Source organism: Triturus cristatus, chromosome 10, assembly GCF_964204655.1.
Source record: "Triturus cristatus chromosome 10, aTriCri1.1, whole genome shotgun sequence".
In the NCBI taxonomy this organism is placed as follows: domain Eukaryota; kingdom Metazoa; phylum Chordata; class Amphibia; order Caudata; family Salamandridae; genus Triturus; species Triturus cristatus.
In genome coordinates, this window is record NC_140593.1 from 97454094 (window position 1) to 97471613 (window position 17520).

The 17520-nt window shown below is 51.9% G+C and overlaps 1 protein-coding gene across 4 annotated transcripts in view; it reads right to left on the minus strand.

Annotated features, from left to right (window-relative positions):
- TOP2B (DNA topoisomerase II beta) overlaps nt 1-17520 on the minus strand; it is a 497734-nt gene that overhangs the window by 121063 nt on the left and 359151 nt on the right. The window lies entirely within an intron of this gene.

Here is a 17520-nt window from a genome sequence, read left to right on the forward strand (position 1 = left end):
GAGGCGGTAAAGGAGGTGTTGGATTCGGGTGGGAGAGCGATGCTGGTGTTGTTAGACTTGTCGGCGGCCTTTGACACCGTCCCCCACGAGGGTCTGCTTGCTAGACTCTCAGAGATTGGTCTGTGTGGGACGGTGCTCCAGTGGTTTCGATCTTTTCTGGCTGGTCGTCGACAATCGGTCTGGGCTTCTGATTGCGCCGCCGATATGTCGCCTTTGGGTGTCGGAGTTCCTCAGGGCTCCGTCCTGAGCCCGACTCTTTTTAATATCTTTATGACCCCTCTGGCGGCCCTGGCGGAGTCTTTCGGGGCCCAGATCGTCTCTTATGCTGATGACACCCAGCTCCTCTTCACCTGTGAGAGGGGTGCGGACTTCGATGGAGGTAGGATCCAGGGTTGCCTTGAGGCTGTATTTCAGTGGTTCCATCAACACAGCCTCAAGTGCAACTCGGATACATCTGAGGTCCTCTTCTTTGGGTGCAGCTCGGACCCGGACTGGAAAGTGTGGTGGCCTGAGAACATGTTTCCACCAGCTAGTTCCTCCCAGGTTGCAAAAAACCTTGGGATTAAGATCGACAATGGCCTCACACTACGTTCGCAGGTAATCGGCCTCACAGGGACCTGCTTTGGCGTACTCCGGATGCTTCGCAAGTTCCTCCCTCTGCTATCGGAGGAACATAGGAAGATCACGGTGCAGGCGATGATAGGCTCGAGAATAGATTATGCCAATGTTCTCTATCTCGGCCTGCCTGAATACCTGCTTCAACGACTACAGGTCGTTCAGAATTCAGCTGCACGTGCTATTTTTGGACTACCTCGTTGTGCCAGAGCTTCGGGCCTTTTGGAATCTCTCCATTGGCTTCCTGTCCGGAAGCGGATAGTTTTTAAATCTCTCACCCTGGCACACAAAGCCTTGTACAGATCTGGAGCAAAATATCTCCAGGACAGGTTGTCTTTTTACCGTCCGGCCAGATCGCTCAGGTCGGAAGCCTTGTTTTTTGCTGTAGTCCCCCGCGCGAAGAGAGCTCGCATTGGCGGCCGCTCCTTCAAATGTTTAGCGCCTCAGCTGTGGAACAAATTGCCTGTGGCCCTGCGTAGCACTCCAAACTTGCTGGCTTTCAGGAAGGGGCTTAAAACCTGGCTTTTTACTTCTTAGTTTCAGGTTCTATTAGGTTTCCTCTTCTTTATTTTCTTTTTGTTTATTTCCGTTGTTGTGTTCCATGATTAGTATGCATTCTAAAGCGTCGGGACACTCCTTGGAGTAGCTGTACGCTATACAAAAACCTGCATAACATAACATAACATAACATTAATAGGGACGGGGAGAGATGCAGTTTTTGGTGTTAAACTAGCGAGAGTTCCAGCAGTGTTGGGAACCACGGTTGGCGTGCCCATGTGGGAGCTACTAGGATCAGTTTGAGAGACTGTTGCCTGAGCTTGCGTACCACTAATGGAATGAGGGGGAGAGGCGGAAAAGCGTACGCAAATCTGCCTGACCAGTTCATCCATATCGCATTGCCCTTTGACTATGGGTGGGGAAACCTGGCGGCGAAGGTTGGGCATTTTGCGTTTTCGTGTGTGGCAAACAGATCTATCTCTGGTTGGCCCCATTGTTGGAAAAAGGGCAGTAGGACTTGGGGATGTAGTACCCATTCGTGGATCTGTTGAGTTTGTCGACTTAACAGATCTGCAATTTGATTGTGAACCCCTGGAAGGTGTTCTGCAAGTAGGTGTATGTTCTGGGGAATGGCCCATCTCCAAATGTTCTGTGCGAGCTGGGACAGCTGGAGAGAATGTGTGCCTCCTTGTCTTTGTATGTAATACATGGCTCTCATGTTGTCCGTCCGGATGAGGACAGTTTTGTTCTGGAGATGTAGTTGGAATGATTTTAGTGCTAGGAACACTGCTAGCAGTTCCAGGTAATTGATATGGAGCACTTTCTGTTGAGTGGTCTATTTGCCCCGAGTGGTGTGGCCGAGGAGATGGGCTCCCCATCCTGTGAGCTATGCGTCCGTTGTCAGCACTATCTGTGGAAGAGGCTCTAGGAACGGCCGCCCTTTGGACAGGTTTGTTATGTTCCACCATTTCAGAGAGCGATATGTGCCGCTGTCCACCAACACCAGATCTGTAAGTTGTCCGTGAGCCTGATTCCACTGACGTGCTAGACATTCTTGCAAGGGACGCATTTGAAGTCTTGCATAAGGTACAATGAAGATGCATGACGCCATCATGCCTATGAGTTGCATGAACACTCTTGATGGAAGAGAGTGTTGGATTTGAAATTTTGTGATCAGAGCTTGTATATTGGCTATCCTGGCTGGGCAGGGTGCTAGGGCTGTGGAGGTGTTTATGGTGGCTCCTAGATACTGATGTATGTGAGAGGGTTGGAGATGAGATTTGGGATAGTTGATTGTGAATCCCAAGGTGTGTAAGATTTGGATGGTTTGGTGAGTGTGTTGAACACATTTGTTAAATGACTTGGCTTTTATTAGCCAGTCGTCTAGATACGGGAAGACATGAATTTGTTGTCTTCTGATATGTGCTGCTACTACTGCCACACATTTCGTGAATACTCTGGGCGCGGTTGTTACCCCGGATGGAAGGACTGCAAACTGGTACTGTTGTCCGTCCACTACAAACGAAAAGTTTCTTACCTGTCGGTGTAGTTTTGCAGCTTGAAGGTCTTTCTGGATTCACTATGCTGTGCATTATTCCGCGATCTTGTGGTTGGGTCCGGATTCGTAGTCTTTTCTTTGTTTTTTTTTTTTTTTTTTTGTAGCCCAGGTGGGCGTCGACGTCCACCATTTGGTGCACCTCCCGTGACGTCGTCGTGCTTCCTGCGGAAGTCCCACCTTTGGGGCGCCATCTTCGGGTTCTTTTTTCCCTGGTTTTTTTTTTTTTAACCCTAGGCGATTGATTAATCTTTTTGTCCATATTTCTGTACGTCTCCACCTATTTGATCCTATCCATTTCACCCCCTCTTCCTCCAGCCTCATCTTCCTGGCGGAGGTGGGTGGGTTCGCTAGTGAATCCAGAAAGACCTTCAAGCTGCAAAACTACACCGACAGGTAAGAAACTTTTCGTTTTGCAGCGTGAATCTTTCTGGATTCACTATGCTGTGCATAGACTTTGTAGCGGTTTTCCTATTTTTGTGGTGGCTGGGTGGAAGATGAACGCTGGTCGTTGAAAATGTGTTGTAGCACCTTCTGTCCGACCTGTGCTTCCTTATTCATTTGAATGTCCACGCAGTAGTGCTTTGTGAACGTGTGCACCGATGCCCAAGTTGCTGCGAGACAAATGTCTTGGATGGGCGTGTTTGCCAGGAAGGCAACTGTGGCCCCCTTCTTCCTTGTGGAGTGAGCTTGTGGCCCCTCCGTTAGCTCCTGTCCAGCCTGTTTGTGACAGAATTGAATAGTGAGGGCAATCCACCTAGCGATGGTGCCCTTGGTCACTGGTCTACCCATGAAGCTAGTAGCAAAGGACACAAACAGCTGCTTCGACTTCCTGAGTTCCTTGGTTCTTTCAATGTAATGCATCACCGCTCTTCTGGCATCGAGGGTGTGCAGGGCCTTTTCTGCGTTTGTAGTCGGGTTTTGGAAGAAACTCGGTATCTGGATACTCTGATTCATGTGGAACGCCGACACTACCTTGGGCATGAAGTGTGGGTCCGTCCTCAGGACTACCCTGTCCTTGTGAATTTGAATGTAGGGCTCCTGTAGCGTTAGTGCTTGAAGCTCGCTCACCCTGCGTAGTGAGGTTATGGCCACTAGAAAGGCAGTTTTCATCGTCAACATTTGTAGATTGGCCTTGTGAATGGGTTCAAACGGCGCCTTCATGAGCTCCGTCAGAACCACGTTTAAATTCCATGCCGGCGGCGGCAACCTTTTCGGGGGTGCCATTCTTTTGGCTCCCTCCATGAATCTCTTCACCACCTGCGAGCTGAAGAAACTTCCACCCTTCTCACCTCTGGTGTAGGCAACGATCGCTGCTAGGTGCACCCTTAGGGAGCTCGAGCAGAGGTTACTCTTTAGAAGGTGTGTGAGGTACCTCAGCACAGTTGAGTCTCTTGTCATTCTGTTGTGCAGGCCCTTCTTCCTGCACCACACCGTGAATCTCTTCCACTTTGCGCTGTAGCTCTTTCTTGTAGTAGGTTTCCTTGCCTCCCGTAGCACTCGCATAGTGCTCTGAGGTAACCTTAGGTGTGCGAACTCTAGGTCTTCAGGAGCCATGCTGCTAGGTTGAGGGTCTCTGGCTCTGGGTGCAGGACCTCCCCGTTTTGCATTGAGAGCAGGTCTTTTCTCCTCTCGAACTTGTACGGATTGCCTTGCGCCATTTCTTGAATCTGTGAGAACCATGTCTGCCTCGCCCACTGTGGGGCCACCAGGATCAGAGTCATGTTGCTGGTTCTGCACTTGTCGAGCACTCTGTGCAACAGGGGTATCGGTGGAAAGGCGTAGGCAAATGTCCTCCACCAGCTTATCCATAGGGCATTTCCCTTGGATTGCTGATCTGGTTGCCTGGACGCGAAGCTTTGGCATTTTGCATTGTGGCGTGTTGCAAATAGGTCTATTGTGGGAGTCCCCCATCTCCGGAAGATTTTCTCCGTTTCCTGGCCATTGAGCTCCCACTCGTGCGATGCTGACGTCTGCCTGCTCAGCCAGTCTGCCTCCACATTGTCCTTCCCTGGTAGGTGAATTGCCAGTAGATCTATCTTGAGAGGTATGGCCCATCTCCAAATCTCCTGAGCTAGGGATGAGAGGGGAAACGACTGTGTCCCCCCTTGTTTGTTGATGTAGAACATCGCCGTGGTGTTGTCTGTCTGTACCAACACCCTCTGGCCGCACAGGTGTCTCTGGAATGCCTTCAGGGCTAGCAGTATCGTTTTCAACTCTAGGTAGTTGATGTGGCGGACCGCGTCTGCCGGAGCCCATAGACCCCTCACTCTGAGGTTGTCCATGTGCGCTCCCCATCCCATCTGCGATGCGTCCGTGGTAATGGTCACTGTTGGGCTTGGTGGTGTCAGGCTTCTCCCTGTTGTTATGTTGTCTCTGTTCCACCAAGTTATCTCCTCCTGCACTGCGTGCGTAACAACCACTAGATCCTCCCAACTTCCGTTTGCTTGTGACCATTGCTGTTGCAGCCATTCCTGGAATGGTCTCATGTGCAGGCGTACATTCGGCACCAGCTGGATACAGGACGCCATCATCCCCATCATCTTGCTCACCGCCCTCACTGTCAGAGCTCGCCCCTTCTGGTAGAGCTGCGTCTCCTTCAGTAGGGCATCTGTCCTCCTGTCGCTGGGCACTACTGTACTGTTGAGGGAGTTGATCTTTGCCCCCAGGAAAATCTTTACCTGTTCCGGTTCCAGCGATGATTTTCCCCAGTGGATGGAAAATCCCAGATTTGTGAGGGTGTCTGTTACGCGTTTTGCGTGCCTCTCGCACTTCTCGCGTGAGTTTGCCTTGACCAGCCAGTCGTCCAAGTATGGGTATACGTGTATGCCCTGCTTTCGTAGGTGTGCCGCTACCGCCGACAGGCATTTTGTAAAGACCCTTGGCGCTGATTTCAATCCGAAGGCCAGGGTTGTGAACTGGTAGTGTTCCTGTTCGATGTTGAATCTTAGAAGGCCCTTGTGCCTTCTGTTTATTGGGATGTGAAGGTAGGCATCCTTGAGGTCCACGGTGACCATGAAGTCCCCTTCTCTTATCTGTGGCAGTACCTCCTGCAGTGAAGTCATTTTGAACCTTTGCGTTCTTATGAACTTGTTTAGGTAACGGAGGTCCAGTATGGGCCTGAGGTCTCCGTCTACCTTCGGAACCACGAAGTAGTTTGAGTAGACCCCTTTGTTGCGTTCCCCGAACGGCACTGCCTCTATGGCTCCCTTTTGTAGGAGTTTCCGCGTTTCTTCTCTGAGTATTGCCAGTTCTTGTGCAGATCTCTGTCTTCCCTTCGGTTTCCTGTTTGGAGGTCTTTTCTCCAAGTCTACGCAGTATCCGTACTGCACGATGTTCCGTATCCACTTGTCTGTGGTTATACGCCGCCACTCCTGAAGGTAGAACCTCAGCCTTCCGCCTACTGGTGACGTATGTTCGTAGGCTCTTGAATCTTCTCTTCCCCCTGATGACACTTTTTTGCGCCTCACCCTTGGGGACCTGACGAGGGTAGGCGTCTTCTTGCGTGCTGAGTCACTTCGAGGAGGGCTGATCGCCCCCTCTCCTCCTTTGGCCACGTCCGTTCCCTCTCCCGCGAAAGGACTGGCCCCGAGGTTGATATTGCCAGCTTTGCTTCTGCTGACCTTGACCATGACCTTCGCCCTGCTGACCTTGTTGGAACGCCTGGTGCGATGTCCCTTGTTGGCTTGCACCCCTACCGTAGGGTCTCCTCGAGGGATTACCTCGTCTCATTCCCCTCAGCTGTAGGGCCCCCATGGACCTCGCTGTCTCGTTTTCCTTCTTGAGCTGGGTGAGCTTTTCGTCCACCGTTGCTCCGAACAGTGTCTGTCCGTTGAAGGGGGTGCCAAGGATGTTGTTCTGCACTTCCGGTTTGAATCCCGAGATTCTTAGCCATGCATGCCTCCTCTCTGTGACCCCTATGGCCATGAGTCTTGCTGAAGTCTCCGCCCCATCCAACGCCGTCTTTATACAGGAGTTGGCGATGTTCTTTCCTTCATCCACCAGGTGAGAGGCTCTCTGGCGGTATTCTTCGGGGAGGTGCTTTACTAGCTCCCCCATCTCATCCCAGTGTTGGTATTGGTGTCTATTGAGGAGTGCATTCGAATTCGCCATGCGCCAGTGCATTGCGGCGTTCCTCTCGACCTTTCTGCCTGTGAGGTCGATCCTCCTGCTCTCTTTATCCGGAGGTGGGCCCGAAGTTGCTGGAACGTTGGCCCTTCTCCTGGCCGTGGAGGCTATGATGGAGTCTGCGGTGACGCTACCCTTGATGTAAGGTGGGTCCAGGGAGGAGTGCTTATATTTCTTCTCTGTCCTGGGTGTGATCGACCGGCAGGTGGCAGGCTCCTTGTAGGCTTCTCTCCCCTGGTTCATCACGCTTTGTAGCATGGGGAGGAACTGACTCCTAGTCTGGATGGGGAGCAGTGTTTCGACGAGAAAATCGGCTTTCGGCCTCTCCTCGTCGAGTTTTACTCCGAAGGCCAGTGCTGCGCTCTTCACCACCATATTGTATACCCCGATGTCGTCGGGTGGCGAAGGCCTCGAGGGGTACGTGTCCACGGGCTCTTCCGGGTTTTCGGTGTCGAGATCGTGCCATTCGACGTCGTTGCTGGTAGATGCCGCCGATTCGAAGAACGACTGTTGGTCTTCTTCCTCGGCTTCTTCCTCATAATAGGGCTCCTCTTCTTCTTCGAGATCCCTTGTCAGCCCTTCGGCGTCGAACTCCTCTTCGACCTCGACGACGTCCGCCGATGAAACCGTTGGAATCTTGAATTCCTTCATCCTGGCGTCGAACTCCTTCTTCCTTTGAAGGATGTTCTCCATTTCGGCCTCGAGCCGCCTTTTCTTTTTCTCCATTTCGGAGATGCTTTCGGCGTCGACCGCGGGTCTTTTCGATGAAACTTGCGTCGACGTCGAACGTTCTTTCTGCGTCGATCGGCCCGTTTCATGGGATGATTTCGACGACCCTTGCCTTTCGGCGTCTTTCTGCACCAGGGAGTCCTTTTGTAAGGATCCGCTGGGCCTTTTGTCCGAAGTTCCCCCTTTGGACGTCGAAGTTTTCGGCGCCGGGGCTCCCTTCGTGGACCTTGACTCGGTTTTCTTCGAGTCCCCCTCGTGTTTTCGAGGTGTTTTTTGACTTGCGCTCGACGATTCTCTTACCTCGTCTTCTTTTTTCTTGTCGGTCTCTACGACCGTGAAGTTTTCGGCTGTCTCGGCGACGTTGTCCTCGTCGTCCGTGTCGAGGCCCAGCTCGTAGAGTGTCGGGGGTTTCCCTTTGCCATCCATGTTGGCGTTGGCTCTTCTCTGCCTCTCTCTCACCCTGAGTGTCTTCGGCGCGAAGGCTGAGCAGGCGTTGCAGTCGATACTCTGGTGATCCACCGGTAGGCAGAGGTTGCAGACCGGATGCTGGTCTTTCTGCGCGAACTTGTGGTGGCAGTTTGGGCAGAACTTGAATGGCGTCTTGTCCATTTCGCTCAGGGTCTCTGAGCGTGCATTCTCCAAGGCTGTCGAAGAAAAAGCTCGCTGGTCCTCTTTCTTCGCGCTCCTGATGAAATCTGTTCTATTCCTGATGTCTTCTCTTGATTCTATCGATGAAACTCGCTTTTCTTCCTTCTTCCTCCGAGTGAATTTCTGGAGCTTCCCGATGTCGATCCAGACCCAACGGCGGAAAAAAGAATCTGAAGATGGCGCCCCAGAGGTGGGACTTCCGCAGGAAGCACGACGACGTCACGGGAGGTGCACCAAATGGTGGACGTCGACGCCCACCTGGGCTACAAAAAAAAAAAAAAAAAACAAAGAAAAGACTACGAATCCGGACCCAACCACAAGATCGCGGAATAATGCACAGCATAGTGAATCCAGAAAGATTCACGCTGCAAAACCTTAGTTACTTCCTGCAAGCAGGATGTATGGGAATGTGGAAGTAGGCGTCCATGAGATCTAGTGTGGCAAGGAAATCGCCTTGTTGCAGAAGTGGGAGCACTTGTTGAAGAGTGATCATATGGAAATGATCTGAGTTGATATACAGATTTAGGGGTCTGAGGTCGAGTATTGGTCTCAGAGTCTCGTCCTTCTTGGGGATTAGGAAGTAGAGTGAGTATACCCCTGTACCCTGATGTTCTAAGAGAACTGGTTCTATTGCGTGTTTTTGAAGCAAGGAGAGAACGAAAAGTTTCTTACCTGTCGGTGTAGTTTTGCAGCTTGAAGATCTTTCTGGATTCACTATGCTGTGCATTATTCCGCGATCTTGTGGTTGGGTCCGGATTCGTAGTCTTTCCTTTGTTTTTTTGTTTTTGTTTTTTTGTAGCCCAGGTGGGCGTCGACGTCCACCATTTGGTGCACCTCCCGTGACGTCGTCGTGCTTCCTGCGGAAGTCCCACCTCTGGGGCGCCATCTTCGGGTTCTTTTTTCCCTGTTTTTTCCTTTTTTTTTTTTTTTTTTTTTTTTTACCCTAGGTGATTGATTAATCCTTTTGTCCATATTTCTGTACGTTTCCACTTCTTTGATCCTATCCATTTCACCCCCTCTTCCTCCAGCCTCATCTTCCTGGCGGAGGTGGGTGGGTTCGCTAGTGAATCCAGAAAGATCTTCAAGCTGCAAAACTACACCGACAGGTAAGAAACTTTTCGTTTTGCAGCGTGAATCTTTCTGGATTCACTATGCTGTGCATAGATTTTGTAGCGGTTTTCCTATTTCTGTGGTGGCTGGGTGGAAGATGATCGCTGGTCGTTGAAAATGTGTTGTAGCACCTTCTGTCCGACCTGTGCTTCCTTATTCATTTGAATGTCCACGCAGTAGTGCTTCGTGAACGTGTGCACGGATGCCCAAGTTGCTGCGAGACAAATGTCTTGGATGGGCGTGTTTGCCAGGAAGGCAACTGTGGCCCCCTTCTTCCTTGTGGAGTGGGCTTGGGCCCCCTCCGTTAGCTCCTGTCCAGCCTGTTTGTGACAGAATTGAATAGTGAGGGCAATCCACCTAGCGATGGTGCCCTTGGTCACTGGTCTACCCATGAAGCTGGTAGCAAAGGACACAAACAGCTGCTTCGACTTCCTGAGTTCCTTGGTTCTTTCAATGTAGTGCATCACCGCTCTTCTGGCATCGAGGGTGTGCAGGGCCTTCTCTGCGTTTGTAGTCGGGTTCTGGAAGAAACTCGGTATCTGGATAGTCTGGTTCATGTGGAACGCCGACACTACCTTGGGCATGAAGTGGGGGTCCGTCCTGAGGACCACCCTGTCTTTGTGAATTTGAATGTAGGGCTCCTGTAGCGTTAGTGCTTGAAGCTCGCTCACCCTGCGTAGTGAGGTAATGGCCACTAGAAAGGCAGTTTTCATCGTCAACATTTGTAGAGTGGCTTTGTGAATGGGTTCAAACGGCGCCTTCATGAGCTCCGTCAGAACCACGTTTAAATTCCATGCCGGCGGCGGCAACCTTTTCGGGGGTGCCATTCTTTTGGCTCCCTCCATGAATCTCTTCACCACCTGCGAGGTGAAGAAACTTCCACCTTTCTCACCTCTGGTGTAGGCAACGATCGCTGCTAGGTGTACCCTTAGGGAGCTCGAGCAGAGGTTACTCTTTAGAAGGTGTGTGAGGTACCTCAGCACAGTTGAGTCTCTTGTCATCCTGTTTTGCAGTCCCTTTTTCCTGCACCACACCGTGAATCTCTTCCACTTTGCGCTGTAGCACTTTCTTGTAGTAGGTTTCCTTGCCTCCCGTAGCACTCGCATGGTGCTCTGAGGCAACTTTAGGTGTGCGAACTCTAGGTCTTCAGGAGCCATGCTGCCAGGTTGAGGCTCTCTGGCTCTGGGTGCAGTACCTCTCCGTTTTGCATTGAGAGCAGGTCCTTTTTCCTCTCGAACCTGTACGGATTGCCTTGCGCCATTTCTTGAATCTGTGAGAACCATGTCTGCCTCGCCCACTGTGGGGCCACCAGGATCAGAGTCATGTTGCTGGTTCTGCACTTCTCTAGCACTCTGTGCAACAGGGGTATCGGTGGAAAGGCGTAGGCAAATGTCTTCCACCAGCTTATCCATAGGGCATTTCCCCTGGATTGCTGATCTGGTTGCCTGGACGCGAAGCTTCGGCATTTTGCATTGTGGCGTGTTGCAAACAGGTCTATTGTGGGAGTCCCCCATTTCTGGAAGATTTTCTCCGTTTCCTGGCCATTGAGCTCCCACTCGTGCGATGCTGAGGTCTGCCTGCTCAGCCAGTCTGCCTCCACATTGTCCTTTCCTGGCAGGTGAATTGCCAGTAGATCTATCTTGAGAGGTATGGCCCATCTCCAAATCTCCTGAGCTAGGGATGAGAGGGGGAACGACTGTGTCCCCCCTTGTTTGTTGATGTAGAACATCGCCGTGGTGTTGTCTGTCTGTATCAACACTCTCTGGCCGAACAGGTGTTTCTGGAATGCCTTCAGGGCTAGCAGTATCGTTTTCAACTCGAGGTAGTTGATGTGGCGGACCGCGTCCGCTGGAGCCCATAGACCCCTCACCCTGAGGTTGTCCATGTGCGCTCCCCATCCCTTCTGTGATGCGTCCGTGGTAATGGTCACTGTTGGGCTTGGTGGTGTCAGGCTTCTCCCCGTTGTTATGTTGTCTCTGTTCCACCAAGTTATCTCCTCCTGCACTGCGTGCGTAACAACCACTAGATCCTCCCAACTTCCGTTTGCTTGTGACCATTGCTGTTGCAGCCATTCCTGGAATGGTCTCATGTGCAGGCGTACATTCGGCACCAGCTGGATACAGGACGCCATCATTCCCATCATCTTGCTCACCGCCCTCACTGTCAGAGCTCGCCCCTTCTGGTAGAGCTGCGTCTCCTTCAGTAGAGCATCTGTCCTCCTGTCGCTGGGCACTACCGTATTGTGTAGGGAGTTGATCTTTGCCCCCAGGAAAATCTTTACCTGCTCCGGTTCCAGCGACGATTTTCCCCAGTGGATGGAAAACCCCAGATTTGTGAGGGTGTCTGTTACGCGTTTTGCGTGCCTCTCGCACTTCTCGCGTGAGTTTGCCTTGACCAGCCAGTCGTCCAAGTAGGGGTATACGTGTATTCCCTGCTTTCGTAGGTGTGCCGCTACCGCCGACAGGCATTTTGTAAAGACCCTTGGTGCTGATTTTAATCCGAAGGCCAGGGTTGTGAACTGGTAGTGTTCCTGTTCGATGTTGAATCTTAGAAGGCCCTTGTGCCTTCTGTTTATTGGGATGTGAAGGTAGGCATCTTTGAGGTCCACGGTGACCATGAAGTCCCCTTCTCTTATCTGTGGCAGTACCTCCTGCAGTGAAGTCATTTTGAACCTTTGTGTTTTGACGAACTTGTTTAGGTACCGGAGGTCCAGTATGGGTCTGAGGTCTCCGTCTACCTTCGGAACCACGAAGTAGTTTGAGTAGACCCCTTTGTTGCGTTCCCTGAACGGCACTGTCTCTATGGCTCCCTTTTGCAGGAGTTTCCGTGTTTCTTCTCTGAGTATTGCCAGTTCTTGGGCCGATCTCTGTCTTCCCTTCGGCTTTCTGTTTGGAGGTCTTTTCTCCAAGTCTACGCAGTATCCGTACTGCACGATGTTCCGTATCCACTTGTCTGTGGTTATGCGCCGCCACTCCTGAAGGTAGAACCTCAGCCTTCCGCCTACCGGTGACGTATGCTCGTAGGCTCTTGAATCTTCTCTTCCCCCTGATGACACCTTTTTGCGCCTCACCCTTGGGGGCCTGACGAGGGTGGGCGTCTTCTTGCGTGCTGAGTCACTTCGAGGAGGGCTGATCGCCCCCTCTCCTCCTTTGGCCACGTCCGTTCCCTCTCCCTCGAAAGGACTGGCCCCGAGGTTGATATTGCCAGCTTTGCTTCTGCTGACTTTGTCCGTGACCTTCGCCCTGCTGACCTTGTTGGAACGCCTGGTGCGACGTCCCCTGTTGGCTTCCACCCCTACCGTAGGGTCTCCTCGAGGGATTTCCTCGTCTCATTCCCCTCAGCTGCAGGGCCCCCATGGACCTCGCTGTCTCGTTCTCCTTCTTGAGCTGGGTGAGCTTCTCGTCCACCGTTGCTCCGAACAGTGTCTCTCCGTTGAAGGGGGTGCCAAGGATGTTGTTCTGCACTTCCGGTTTGAATCCCGAGATTCTTAGCCATGCATGCCTCCTTTCTGTGACCCCTATGGCCATGAGTCTTGCTGCAGTCTCTGCCCCATCCAACGCCGTCTTTATACAGGAGTTGGCGATGTTCTTGCCTTCATCTACCAGGTGAGAGGCTCTCTGGCGGTATTCTTCGGGGAGGTGCTTTACTAGCTCCCCCATTTCATCCCAGTGTTGGTACTGGTGTCTATTTAGGAGTGCATTTGAATTCGCCATGCGCCAGTGCATTGCGGCGTTCCTCTCGACCTTTCTGCCTGTGAGGTCGATTCTCCTGCTCTCTTTATCTGGAGGTGGGCCCGAGGTTGCTGGCACGTTGGCCCTTCTCCTGGCCGTGGAGGCAATGATGGAGTCTGCGGTGACGCTACCCTTGATGTAAGGTGGGTCCAGGGAGGAGTGTTTATACTTTTTCTCTGTCCTGGGCGTGATCGACCGACAGGTGGCAGGCTCCTTGAAGGCTTCTCTCCCCTGGTTCATCACGCTTTGTAGCATGGGGAGGAACTGGCTCCTAGTCTGGATGGGGAGCAGTGTTTCGACGAGAAAATCTGCTTTCGGCCTCTCCTCGTCGAGCTTGACGCCGAAGGCCATTGCTGCGCTCTTCACCACCATATTGTACACCCCGATGTCGTCGGGTGGCGAAGGCCTCGAGGGGTACGTGTCCACGGCCTCCTCCGGGTTTTCGGTGTCGAGATCTTGCCATTCGACGTCGTTGCCGGTAGATGTCGCCGATTCGAAGAACGATTGTTGGTCTTCTTCCTCGGCTTCTTCCTCATAATAGGGCTCCTCTTCCTCTTCGAGGTCCCTTGTCAGCCCTTCGGCGTCGAACTCATCCTCGACTTCGCCGACGTCCGCCGATGAAACCGTTGGAATCTTGAATTCCTTCATCCTGACGTCGAACTCCTTCTTCCTTTGAAGGATGTTCTCCATTTCGGCCTCGAGCCGCCTCTTCTTTTTCTCCATTTCGGAGATGCTTTCGGCGTCGACCGCGGGTCTTTTCGATGAAACTTGCGTCGACGTCGAACGTTCTTTCTGCGTCGATCGGCCGGTTTCATGGGATGATTTCGACGACCCTTGCCTTTCGGCGTCTTTCTGCGCCAGGGAGTCCTTTTGTAAGGATCCGCTGGGCCTTTTGTCCGAAGTTCCCCCTTTGGACGTCGAAGTTTTCGGCGCCGGGGCTCCCTTCGTGGACCTTGACTCAGTTTTTCTCGAGTCACCCTCGTGTTTTCGAGGTGTTTTTTGATTTGCGCTCGACGATTCTCTTACCTCGTCTTCTTTTTTCTTGTCGGTCTCTACGACCGTGAAGTTTTCGGCTGTCTCGGCGACGTTGTCCTCGTCGTCCGTGTCGAGGCCCAGCGCGTAGAGTGTCGGGGGTTTTCCTTGGCCCTCCATGTTGGCGTTGGCTCTCCTCTGCCTCTCTCTCACCCTGAGTGTCTTCGGCGCGAAGACTGAGCAGGCGTTGCAGTCGATACTCTGATGATCCACCGGTAGGCAGAGGTTGCAGACCGGATGCAGGTCTTTCTGCGCGAACTTGTGGTGGCAGTTTGGGCAGAACTTGAATGGCGTCTTGTCCATTTCGCTCAGGGTCTCTGAGCGTGCATTCTCCAAGGTCGTCGAAGAAAAAGGCTCGCTGGTCTTCTTTCTTCGCGTTCCTGTCGAAATCTGTTCTTTCCTGATGTCTTCTCTTGATTCTATCGATGAAACTCGCTTTTCTTCCTTCTTCCTCCGAGTGAACTTCTGGAGCTTCCCGATGACGATCCAGACCCAACGGCGGAAAAAAGAATCTGAAGATGGCGCCCCAGAGGTGGGACTTCCGCAGGAAGCACGACGACGTCACGGGAGGTGCACCAAATGGTGGACGTCGACGCCCACCTGGGCTACAAAAAAAAATAAAAAAAAAAACAAAGGAAAGACTACGAATCCGGACCCAACCACAAGATCGCGGAATAATGCACAGCATAGTGAATCCAGAAAGATTCACGCTGCAAAACCTCTTGTTTGAGGAGCGCAAGATGGTCTGGTGACATGGAACGCTGTTTGGGCGGTATGAGTGGGGGGCGGGGTAGTTGTGAGTTCCAGGCAGTAACCATACTGGATAATTTGTCTTACCCACTTGTCTGTTGTGATTGAGTTCCAGACAGGTAGGAACTGTTTTAGTCTTCCCCCGTCTGGAGTGGAATGGTCTGGGGGGTGGAGGAAAGTCCCTGTTTTGTGGCAGGGGAGGTACGCGTGTTATTACCTCTACCTCGCCCCCTGTTGTTGTTGCCTCTGTATCCGCCTCTAAAATATCCTCTACTGGGGGATGTTTGTGTAGCGGGTTTGAATGTAGAGGTGGTGTCCGCTCCCATATTTTTGGAGGCTCCTCTATAGAAGGAGCGCAGAAAGGAGCCACGTGGCTGGGGGGGGGGGGGAATGTAATGCTCCCATGGACTTTGCAGTCTCGGTGTCCTTCATTCTTTCAAGGGCAGTGTCTACTGCTGGCCCAAAGAGCTGTTCCTGGTTGACTGGCTGACTAAGTATGGTAGTTCGTACCTCTGGCTTAAAGCCTGAAATGCGTAGCCAGGCATTTCGTCGAAGGAGCACACTTGTGTTAATTGCTCTAGAGACGGTGTCTGCGGCGTCAAGCGCACATTTAATTGCCGCATTTGAAATAAGTTTTCCCTCCTGGATAAGGTCATTTGCCTGGGTTTTATATTGCTCTGGCAGATGTTGTAATAGAGTCTCTAATTGGCCGTAGTGGGCCCTGTCATAGCGTGCTAGTAGGACTTGGGTGTTGGCAATACGCCAATGATTAGCAGCTTGTGCTGCTACTCTTTTGCCCGAGGCTTCTAACAGTTTGGATTCTTTGTCGGGGGGTGTTGTATCTCCGGTGGTTTGGGAGTTGGCGTGTTTTCTAGCATTGGAAACGACCAAAGAATCCAAAGGGAGCTGCCCTTTGATGTAACTGGGATATTCAGGGGCAGGCCAATATTTTTTTTCTATCCTTGGGTTAAGAACCCTGGCACGGACGGGGTCTTTAAATACCTCGGGCGTGTTTTATGACTTTAATCATAGGCAGAATTTGGACAGACTTTTGAGATTGCTCAAAAGTATCTAATAGGAAGTCTTCCTCAGGTGCGTCGGAGTGCATCGTGAGGCCATGGTAAAGTGCCGCTCTATTTAATAATTGGCCAAACCCCAGGTGATCATCTGGAGGTGATGGTTTGGAGGGATATGGCTGAGGGTCAGGCATGTCTGGAAGAGGTAATGCCCAATCATCCAGTGGTGCGGTATCTGGATCCGTGAACGGATCATTAGGGTCACCCCCACCCCCTAGGTCATCATCATCATCCTGTGGAGGTGGTGTATGTGATGGAGGGTAAAGGCAAGGGTGGTCTAGGCAGAGGGGGTGGGTTAGAAGGCAGTATAGGAGAGGAAGGAGGCATAGGCGATGTTGCAGAGTCCTTCTTGTTTATAGGAACTGGGGTGTGTCCAGTTTCCGTTTTTTACACAGCACCTGTGAAATCTTTGGATTAATATAAATCTTTTTCTGCCTTGGATCTATGGAATCTGGATGAAAAAGTTCTTGTTCCTCAGTAACAGTTTTCGGTGCCGATTTTTTCGGTTCCGAGCGAGGTTTTGGTTGATCCGTGTAGGTTTTAGCTTTAGGAGGTGTATCAGAGTCCTTAGCCGTTTGTTTCGGTGACGACGATGGTTTTGGAGCCGAAGCTGGTTCTTTAGGCTTGGGAACCTTCGACGCCGGCTTATCTATGGGCCTTGGCGTTTTCGGGGCCGAAGGCGTCGGAGCCGATTTTGGCGCAGAGTGATCTTTTGGCTTCGGTGCCGATGGGGCCGGTGGGACAATGACATGCGGTTTGTTCGGTCCCGAGCTACCAGAAGGCATGTGTTTCTTCTGAGCCGAGCCCGGAGGCGGGGCTTCTGAAGGATGTTTTCAGTCTCGACCAGGGCCAGCAGGTGAAGTCTTGACCACTGCCTTTGGTTTTGGAGGGGTTGGGGCAGGGGCAGTAGTACTCACACGTTGCCCAGGAGTGAGGTTGTCTGAGTCCTCTGCCTCGGAGATGATTTCGAGATCCTCGGAATCTTCTTCTGGGACATCGGGGCCTTCCGGTCTTTGTGCCATGATGCGTCTTCAAGCCCTTCGATCTCGAATGGTCTTTTTGGATCGAAAGCATGCACAGGCTGGACAGCTCGACTCGTCGTGTTCAGGTGATAGGCACAAGTTGCAGACCTTGTGATGGTCACTGTGTGGAAATTTTGCTCCACACTGGGGGCATTTTTGAAAGGCGTCCTTTCCATGAGCCGTAGGCCTTACGGCGTGGATAGGCCCAGCGGCCCGCGTCGACGTCCTGAATCGAGCCGATGAAATCGATGTCGAAGATGAAGGTTTTTGTGGAATTTTTTGCGCTTCCAGAAGCTTGGAATTGAGATTTCCAACCGGAGCGGAAAAGTTGCATCCGAGCCCAATGGCGGAAAAAAACAATCTAACGATGGAGTTGATGCCCATGCGCACTATCGTCCAAGGGAGGAGTCACCCATCTCGTGACCACAAAGACTTCTTCCAAGACAACAACAACGTGCAAGCATCCGAACCCAACACCAGATGGCGATCTACTATCCTAGTGTGTGATCTGCAGCTCATATGCCTCAAACACCTATTTCCATGAAATCTATTATTATGAGACAATAAATGACTGGAAGAACATTAAGAAATAGGCATACTGGGTCATGTTCCGTATCTGGTGCAAG